The sequence below is a fragment of the Gadus chalcogrammus genome, chromosome 21, assembly GCF_026213295.1.
Source record: "Gadus chalcogrammus isolate NIFS_2021 chromosome 21, NIFS_Gcha_1.0, whole genome shotgun sequence".
Classification (NCBI taxonomy): Eukaryota; Metazoa; Chordata; class Actinopteri; order Gadiformes; family Gadidae; genus Gadus; species Gadus chalcogrammus.
The window spans coordinates 10,283,218-10,294,195 of record NC_079432.1 but is presented as its reverse complement, the minus strand read 5'-3'; the positions used below and the strand labels follow the sequence as shown (position 1 = coordinate 10,294,195).

General features: G+C 43.7%; 1 pseudogene; it reads right to left on the bottom strand.

Annotated features, from left to right (window-relative positions):
- Positions 1 to 7,160: 7,160 nt before the first annotated feature.
- Positions 7,161 to 10,978, bottom strand: LOC130374598 (radial spoke head protein 3 homolog; annotated as a pseudogene).

Here is a 10,978-nt window from a genome sequence, read left to right as displayed (position 1 = left end):
CCTTTTGGAGGAAGGTTAGAGGGGGGGGGGGGGGTTGTGTTTACACAGTAAACACACACACAGGACCCTGTGTTAATCGCCACTCTCTCTGCTTTGCAGAATGGGCTGTTTGAAAGGCATTCAGCTGCTAAATGTATAGGGGGTTTCAGTGGAAAATATTAAGCAAGGAGCACAGAATAATTCATTTCTTTGAGCATTCATCTACTTCATGAGGACCCTGGGAAATTAGCACAGCCATAGCCTGAACCTTAATATGTTAAATGTGCAGTACTAGCCGTTAAATATTAAATACAAGCAGGATGGGACGGTTTGAGAGTGGGTCCCTGTGCTGATAACCCACCAGACATTAACAATGGAGAATTAATAGCAGCCATCAGCCAAATGCTGGCCTTCCACACCCTCTTAAAGCTTTGGCTTTAAGAAGGCCAACTGGCACTTCATGCCAGTTGGCTGGTTATCAGCCTCTCCCCAGCTCTGCCCCCTTTTTAAGACCATCCGTTTGGATGTTACAGAAAGAAGCTGGTGAATCCTTTTTCATTTTATCTCCCCCTACTGGGAGCCGGTCTGTTTCCCCGTTGGTTAATGATTTACCAGCCATACCTATGTGTACAAAACGGCGATCCATCTCGTGGAAACCGGCCTAATGAGAGGAGATTTTAATGTCAACTCACAGAGTCCGGCCAAGCGATTATTATGCGATGCATAAACCTCAACAAATAGCTTGAGCTAATACGAAGCGCAGAACAATAACAGATGACGTCGGTTTTGATGCCACAACACAGAAAAACACTGTTGTATTCGATGTTCGCTGACGTGAAACACACAACAAAGCACTGATATTTACCAAGACGTATTTAGAGTTATTGACACATTTTCTGCACCAATTATTCGATTACAATGCCCAAGGTTCTTGCCAATCACCAGCGGTTTCCAGGAGACATTTAGTCATATGTCTAGAGTATGATTTTACTATCTTCTCCCCTGGGAGTTCTTAATAACGGGCCGAGAGGGGGACGAGAACGAGAGTGAAGGTGAGAGGGAGAGGGAGAGCGCGAGGTAGAGAGCACGAGAGAGAGAGAGAGAGAGCACGAGAGAGAGAGCGAGAGCGAGAGCGAGAGCGAGAGCTAGCTGCAGCAGCCTTGACTGATATCTTTCATCTCCAGGCCATTGTGAACGGCAGTCAGCCCCAGCGATGGTAGACACAAGCTCAATGACGCCCACTGGAAAATGGGCCTCAGCGGGAGGGGTTTGGTGCTGACTGAGTTGCAGATTCACAGCTTCCTGCAAACATGCACGAGGCCTGGGTGACCCGGCTGAGACCGCTCAGGCTCACACACCAATGGCAGAAAACCGATGGAAAAGCTCACGATTGTGTGGCTATCCGGCCTTTGTGGAAAAAGGTGAAGTATACACAGGTCAAATCTATTGATCAGTGGTTCTCATTTGGGAGAAAGTTAGCTCGGTGCATAGGGAAATATGGTCATTTGAGTTTCCCTAGCGTGTGGTTCATAAAGAAAGGGGAGAGGAAGGCCCGTGCCGACCTTGCTACAGCTTCCTCCGTGCATAAGGTGAGGAGCTTGGGTTGCGAGGGGGCACGGTTTAAAAAGAAAAAGGGGAAAAAAAGGAAAAGAGGATAGAAACCTCCATTTACACAGCTGAACAAAGGTGCCCATTCAGCAGCAGGTCCCCAAGCAGTTGGTGTCCTCTCCCGCATCAGTATGCTTATGCCGGAGTGAACGCACGCTTTCAGAGATTTACAGCGAAAAACCGAAGAGCTGTACCAGTTGGCACTGCACTGGGCTTGGGTATCGCAACGCTGGATGCTTTTGAATTTCTTTACGTCTGCAACAGCAGTTAAGGCCGCTCAGGCTGTCCCTCTCACCGCCAGCGTCCACATACGCTGCGATTACAGTTGGCGGTGGGCTGCGTCCGAGGCAGCGGAGGGAATGGAACATGTGAGTGGGCGCGCGGACCGAAGGGCCAGCAGAAACCACCGCGTGAGTGATATGTGATCTCCAAGCTAATCCCTTCAACGGTAACTCACAATAAACCGAGGCCATGAAAAAGAAAAACATGACACATATACTCGAAATATACCAGGCAAAGGCCCAATGTTCCACAGACAGGACTTCAGTCAGGGCAACAAAAAAAAAGGTTGTATTAAGCATTATGAAGGCTCACTTCACAAGATCTCTGTCCTTTATTAATAAGTTAGAAAACTAGAAAGCCAAAGGTACCAGACAGACCCATAAAGGTAACCGCCAAGACACAGAGCAGTCCCAGGATAAATGCTAGACTTACTTTCGCTGAAGGATAAATAGGTTGACAGTTAGTGTTGCAAACACTGGTTTCTACGGTAACCATGCCAATGCTGAGGGGGGGAAAAACTAAAACGCTACATAATAAACTTGGCCATTGGGAAAAAAAGAGGCAACGGAGTTACTACACTGAAGAGACGTGGCTCTTGGTTAGTCTTGCATCTTAACTGCCAAGACATTGTCGTCCTTGTGTGGCCTGGGTTTAAGACTTGCTTTTTGGTCACATTAAGGAGATTGGGCCATGATCATTGCTGTGGTTAAACTCTGAGTGGGGTTGAATTGAATTCCTCACTGAAAGCCATCCAAAACATAAGCCTTCTCTGAAAACGTTTGCAAGGCCTTGTAGGACAACCAGGAATAGACACAGGTAATATAGCAATAAACGAACAGACGAACAAGCTTCTGTAAGCTGCCTAGTATGGTTTTGTAAGACGTTAACACTTTTTTTATTACACTGCGTCCTCATGGGATATAATCATTCATCTTGGTGTCTGTGAACCAGAGCAATAGAGAAACTTATATGCCCAGCAGTGGTGCTTCTTTTCAGCGGAGGGGAGGGGGAAGGTGCGATGGGTGGGGGTCTGATGGCGTTGAACAATGTTGGTTCGGGGTTCCTTCCGCATTCCTCTGTCCCAGCCTTATGAGGATAATGCACCCCCTACAAACACAATGCGGGCAGACATTTGGCCAAATGAGCAGCATCTATTTTTTGCACTGTGCAATGACCCCGAGGGCGTTCCGGCCATCGGCGCGTTATCAATTATTTCAAGGAACACAACATTAACAATGGAAGCTGGACACGAAAAGGAAACACCCATACATGTTGGTCACGGCCACGCCTGAGAGGTTTCTATCATGGCTCTGTGACCGCAAGGGAAACAGGATTCTGGGAGAGCGAGGAGCACTATCGTTTACCTCGCCACAAGTGTCATTCAGATGAGGGAAACGTGAGTCACAGGAACCTCCAATCCCGTCCCACTTTCTCCCATTGGATGGCTCGTCGTCTCACTCAACACCCCCACCAGACGATGTTGGAGGTGAGAGAGGCCTTTGACAGCATGTCAGCTGCTCATGACTTATTGATTGATTGATTGATTGATTGCTTGATTGATTGATTTCAAAAGATATTCTCAACAGCTCTTATAGTGTTTACATTTTATTTTCACTGCAAATCATATCTGTACTCGATATTTCAAAGATATTCTATACCCGTTCCCTACGAAGAGATTTTCACAGAGTCTTTAGGACACATATGGGTGTAATTGATGTGTATTTACGGTAAGGGCTTTCAGCGCTTACATTGTAACTTAGAAAAGATTGTTTAACAACGTTTCAAGGACTAACTTTAACGTTAGTAAGTCCTTTCACTCCTGCTATCAGGCTGACTTAAGTTAACCTGAAGCTAACAGAGCATAACACCTGAAACTAGACACCCACTGGGTGCCAATAATAGACCTCAGCATTCAGGGGATTCATTTTAGATTACAATTATAGACGGTGGGCAAATAAGAACAGGGGAACAAACTCATTAAAACATACTTAGTGTATGCTCCTGCTATTGGTTCATGTGATGCTGTGTAGCCTCCCCTCTTGAACTCACAAAGTGAACACTCAAGTCTCAGCAAGCAACAAAAAAAATCAGGGCTTCTGTGTGCTTGACATCATGGAAAGGAAACATTTTGCCATTATAACCCCCTCCCCCCAATAAAAAAAATAAAGGAGCCAGACGTATTTCTGTACCTACAACAGGGGTTGTGCTATCAGCCCATGATGATGTAATTTCCACGGTGACACTCCTGACAACCCTGAGGCAGTTCTAAACAAGCCATCAACAAACTGTGACGCCCGACAGTGACCTCCTTCAGATGTTCAACGTGTACCAAGAGTGAGCACAATACCATGTACTGTTTGACAGTACACGTCACCGTGGCAGCACATTTAACCATTTAGTTGTATTGTTCAAACCACTTCTTAATTAAAGTTGAACTTAACAATGTGGACTTGTTAACATGAACCCACTCTCAGTTCAGGGAGTTTATCAGTCACCACACACAGACAATAATATAGTTTCTTATTTGAACAAATTAACAATGACATCTGAATAAAAATAACAGGAGAATATCTACATCAGCCCAATACAAATGAAGACTACAGACAAATAGAAGACAAATAATTGGTCCCAGTGTGGTTGAACAGTGATTATACAGCCCTACAGGACACACAGAAAGCTGTGGTCTAGATCCGTTGTCTGTATCCAAGAAAATTATTAATCAAGAAAAAACATAAGTTTCTGTTTAATTTTAATATGGACAATGGAAGAAAATAGTATATTGTGTTAATTGTGCTGTCCAATTGGTGCTCTGATCCTGATTAGGTACAATCATTGCTGGCAATCCGATTTTACTTTAATAAGAGTTAATTGTCTTAATGTAACAAACAGCAGAAAAAGAAATGTCTGTTATTTAAATTGGAAGAGCCCACATATTGTCAAATGTATGTTAGTTTGGCTGCTAGAGCAAACCCCATCACAAATCATAGAATCGTAGAAATATTCAACGTAATGATTGATTAATGTGAAACAGCGGCAAGTGTAAAGAATAAAATACTACCGCTTTTAGGCATCGTTGGTCGGTTTTCCTTACTTGTATGAGACGTGATACACAAAAACGAAAGCGTTCCCTGGAAAGAGCCTGCTCCGTGTGTGAGAGGCACGCTCTCGTCTTGCCTTCCTGGAGGACAGAAGAGGAGAAACGAGTATACCCACCTCGGCGATACTGGATGGGACGGAATAGCCTGGCCTTTAAATTGCTGTGCACGACTAGTTGACGCACAGCTTCATGATGAATCACGCAATAATCCAGATCAAATATGGAAGCCCTTCCCAACAGCTATGATCACCTAAGTCTCCACCCTTTTCTCCTGGTTACCTTACTCAGGAGGATGGGGAAACCCTGGCGTATCGATACCGGAGGCTAGAACTAGCCTAGTTTATAAAGAAAAAAAAACTATTATTGGAATAAAACTGCTTTGAATTGAACATATTTAATAGGACGCGGGGCATTGGAACGAGTCTGAGCATGGAATCTCGGGAAGAGATATTACCAGAAACGTGATAAACTAGGTGTGAAAACACCTTTCATATGCTCTCCCGAGTAGATAACAAACCCAGTGTAACAGGAAAAGTCCGGTCCAGGTTAAAGCAAATCCCATGTTTAGCTTTGACGCGCATAGACGCGACCCAATAGATCTCAGCTCGTTTAAAACACTAAAACAAAGGCACTTAATGAAGGTGGAAAACTTTGCCCCCAATTAAAATAAGCTTCCGTAGGCCTACAGCTATTTCAAATGCATTTGTTCGGCTTGTTATGTTGGTGGAGCCGTCATGTAGGCGTTAGAGGCGAACATCCTCACTGTAATCCTGCGGACACCTGTTGAGAGATCTGCTCCTTTGGGTCGAGCGGGCTGGTAAACAAGGCGAAAAAGTGCGACAAGTGTTTCCGTTTGTTGAAACGCACACAGATGCGTATCGAAAGTCTTACCGAATTGTGGGATTTGCCAAATCGACGATTTGTCGGCGGTTTCGTAGCCGTTGATTCCCCCTCCTTCTCCTGTAATTTGTAACGCGCGGCGATATGGCTGACAAGTGGTCGAGTGCGCTGCTGTGCCAGAGAGGGCCGACCTGTGGTCACCGCCGGGCTCGACACACGGTCAGCAGTGGAGGGTCTGGGATGTACTGGGGCTGGCTCACGGTGGCATGTAAGCAAGGGGATTAACGCTTCTGTGAACGTATTAACGACACTCGTAATGGGACAGCGTCTCAATTCACTAAGGAGATATTCACCTATAGGATAAATGAATGTAGTGCATCAATAGACCATCCTACAGGTATATCTGGTGAATAATTAAAATTCCAATCTTAACAATCTTTGTAATTGCGCGGTCTCTCTGTTTGAGCCAGGTGCAATAGGCCTACTTACTTTTTTATTAGAATAAAAATAAAAATATTATATATTATTAGCCTATATTATTATTATTATTATTATTATTATTTATAAAGTGATGATTGTCTACGCATCATGTGCTAGATGTTCATTTATCAAGAGTAATGTGTGAAAATAATAATAAAAAAGGCTGTTTCTAATTGCATTCTTAACTTATAGAATAGCTTTATCTATCCTAATAATAAAATAGGCAGTGAGCAAGAAACACTATAATGAACAATAGGGTACTGTTGTTGCCTATACTAACATCAATTACAATTCCGTACGGGCGGCTGCGTCACACAAACATTGTATCTACAAACACTGAGAACCAAGGAAGTGCCGATTAAATGGGAGGTGTTTCTACTGGCCAATGGTTTGACAGGATTAAAATAGAGCCGTATATATCAGAGATGAGACCTAGTTCCGCGCAAAGATTTGCGTCTAAACCAAACGAGAGGACGTGGCGTGAACAGTAGGCCTACCACTGTAGGCTACTCTTATCATACTTTTGTCTCGTTCTGAGTCACGAACTTGAAGCCCTACCTACTGGTCACGTCAAGTTTATTTAGGACTGTTTAAATGGTAATCCGTCTGCATTTGAAACGTTTATGATAAGCTTAGCCTATAGAAAATAGTTCAAAAAGTTACCATTTGACATTACTGTTAGCCTCTCTGTCAAAGAGAAATTAATGATGCACGACTGAAAACCAAATAACAAACGTAGCCTACTGCCCGGCGATGTATCAGGAGGACGCACGCAAATACAGACCGTGCAAGTCAAATTCACGGGTGGCCACTGACGCATTCAGATACCCGAGGGCGTTTGCGTTGAACAATGTTTAGCTAAAAAATAGTTGATTGCTTAGGTTACAGTTATAGGCTACTAGGCTGAATATAAATAAGTTGATATAACTTTTTAGGATTCTTATCTGCTTTCATGGATTGGTTTGATTTGGCTTTTTATAGTCATCTTTCTAACAATGAACTAATTTGACTCATTGTATAACCTACACTGAGAGTAATAATTTCAGGAAATGAACAAAGTCAAGTATTGATGTCGATACCAAACGAGTTTATCACGTTATTCAAGATATATTCTTCAAGTTAAAATGTAATTCTTCACGAGTCTAGCTCTTGGAAGCCATCCACTCTCTTCTGCGTAACTTCAAGGATGAGCGCTGTAAAAAGAAACACAAGGAAACGCAAGAAAGAGTCATGGCCGTATACACTACAAGGTTGTAATGTTGTAACATAACCACTAGATAGAGCTGTAAGCCTCTATGGCGTATAATCTTTGGGCGAGCGTTTCTGAATGCACTTTAGCTGTCCTGGGTAAAATCTATATCTGTAACGTGTCAAACATGTATTTTCTTACTGTCGAGGAGGTCTCTTGCTACATAACTCTTTTCCAGGTTGTGGCTCACTTCATCCATCAACCACGGGAAAAAACTGGTCTCAATATCTAGAATAAATACAAAGTTATACATGTAAAGTATAATAATGAAGTCAACATGAAAGCATTTTTTTTTATCTGAATTGCATGTGGGGAAAAAAACATGACCAATCAAGATACCACTGCTTTTCCCCACACAGCTGGATTTCGAAAAACTTTAATAATCATTATTCTGGGCTGATTTTGCTTGATTACCTTCAGAGATCTGGCAACGCTATCATCGCCATTCAAAAGCATATGTAAGGGGATGTAAGTTGACACAACGCAAGGGGGTTTACGGACCCCTTACGACCTTGGGGACGATCCTTGCATCTCCCCGCAACATGCGCCTCCTAAAAATTGTAACCTTGCATGGAAGCGTCTGATTGGTCATTGCGTTTCGTCGATGCGGAACCATAACTGAGCCTTTAGGCCTACTGTGAGTCTCTGCGGTGGCTTATCCAAACAAAGGGTTGTTGGTATAAGTTAAGTTAAGTTATCCTTTATTGCCCCTTTTTTTGGGGAAATTCTTTCTCTGCTTTTGACCCATCCGGGAGCCGGTGAATACATACACACGGCATACCAGGAGCACTACATGCATCTTCAGGGGAGGAGACATAATTAACAGTGGAGTGACCCATTGTAAAAGCAAGTGAGCAAGTTGGAGCTCCTGCCAGTAGTAAAGGGCAGCAACACCTTTCTCCACAGGGTCGTAGAAGTAGCCGTGGTCCCCCAACGCGGTGTACACGGACGCCAGGAGGTCAGCCAGGTAGTGCTGGGTGAACGCCCATGCCGCAACCTTCTCCGCCGTTTCCCTTTCTTTCTCCAGCACCTCGCGCTGCTGAGCAATCCTACGCCCCTTGTGGCATAGACATTTGTTTGTTGGTTTATTTATTTACAGATGGATGCAAGGCAAAAGTTCACGTATGCACACACACACACACACACACACACACACACACACACGCATGAACCGGTGATACGCTCAAAGTGTTTCCGAGTTCAGTTCAAAGATGACTTCACTGGACTTTTACTCATATCCTGCAGAGGATGTTACAAAGCAAATTACATTTCCTGATGGGAAATATTTTTCCCTGCTAATAAACCGGTCTTTGTACTGATCTCTGTGGATGGTAGCGAGAAGATGGCGAGAATGGAGAGCAAAAAATAAAAACTGAAACTGAAACTGAATAAATAGTATCTTTCAAAATTCGAAATCGAAACCAAAACCCTTACAGACAAAGCTGAAACGATGCTGAAGCCCGATTAAAAACCCAGAAGATCAATAAAAAGGGACTGATTCCCTTCTATGATACCCACTGGAGGTGTGTTCCGTTTGGTCCAGACGTACCTTCTCCTCGCGGCGGCGGCGCTCCTGCTCCTCCAGCCGCTGCACCTCGGCCAGCTCGGCGTCGCGGAGCTCCTGGAAGGACCGCTGCTGCGCCCGCAGGCTCGCCATCTCCTCCTCCTCCATCACCTCCAGCAGGGACTGCTCCATGGTCTTCCCCACCAGCACCTCCAACACTGGCCTCACCTCCACGTCAAAGTCAAACAGCTGGGAAGGGTGGAGGGAAAGAATAAAAAATAATAACGTGTTACTCTCAAAAGCAATTACATTGTTGAAATGTTGTTGCATTTTAACATTTGAAATCCTAGTCACAGAGGACGTTGGGCTTTTTATCCAAAGCAACAAACTCAGGCTTTTAAGAAGCACTACCGCTACTGTTATTCATTTAAAGGGTTCCTATCGTGTAAATCAGACTTGTCCTTGCCTAAGCAAGCATTAGGAGTTCATTGGGGAATATTCCAGAAGCAGAAGCACCTCGGCTGTGCGAAAGCAGAAATTGCTATACAATCCCCGAAAGACCAACCACTAAGGAGAGAGTGTTTGCAGGGGAGAGTAAGTGCAGGGCTCAATAATCATGCTTAGATGATAGATTGACCCACAGAGTTTAGAATGATTGTTTTGGAAATGTTTAAAGGATTGAATAAAAAAAAGTATAAAATAGATTCCATTAAACATATTTAGTATGACTATACTTGAGAGGAAATTATTGGTAAACACACAATGTAATAAGAGCTGAACACTGACACATCAACCGGCCACGAAAGTTGACCTGGATGACCAGATTCACCGACCTCTCCATCCTTGATCTGCGTGGCTACATCTTTGCCCGTCTTTGCAGGTAAAGAGCGGTGTAGGTGGCTTGTCAAGGAATGCGTCTGTCTGACAGTCCACGTTGGTGGCCTCTATGTGATCGCTCAGTTCCTCCAGATAAAGTTCTGGGAAAAAAAAACGTATCCATATGGCGACTTTCGTTTTTTCATGGTTGTATCCTGAATGGGCGTTTGTGCATTGCAAAAAAAAGGTCTTTACCCGTTTGTACAACGTGGCTTCTGCCTGGGATGGCGTCCGGGGTCTTGGATCTCAGCTGCGCTCTGGCACGTTTACGAGCCATGGCTCTTGTGGGCCTCCCGTTGCTCTATCTCAGCGCGATCTGCAGGGGCAGGCTATTGTATAGACACTTATTAGTATGTGTGTCTGTGTTAGTAGTTAAGAACAACCGAATAGGCTGCCTTTGAAAGTCCTGTGTTTGGCATAATTGTATTGTATTGTAATATAATTTGCTTGTACTCACAATTGGTATAATCTGTTGTGCATACGTGTTTCCTCTGACAACACGACGGTCATACATGATGTTTCCATAATTTGTGTGTCTTTCATTGCTGTATTGTCACGACAGCAGAAGTGGAAATGCATTTAATTAACAACACATTGAATCAGTCGAATTTCTCTAAGCCAAATGTAAAAACCCAAGTGTAGTCTACATTAACGTTAGCTCTTTTATCTTGTGTTATTGTTTCCTTTATAAAATAGTTGGTTTCCCGTCTGAGGCCATGTAACAATCATATAAATATCAATAATAAATTTGCACTTTTAGAAAGAACATGTCCCGCTTACGTCTCTGCTGGGTTTTCTCTGTATTTCGAGCGGTTCTGGGCTGGTCTCGGGCGACTTGAGAAGGTGTAGGTGCCGTTTAAAGACTCTTTCTGAGTCGGCAAAACGGAGCTCATTGTTCAAACTAGAAACTATTCATCCAAGCTGAAATAATGTTAGATAAGAGCGATATTTAAGAAAAATAATTGATCGGTAAAGTAGATGCTTGAAAACATGGCCGAGAGGAGAATAAAAACAAACGTGAGTGTCATAGCAACCGTATCTAGGATACGGTGAAGCGACTTCC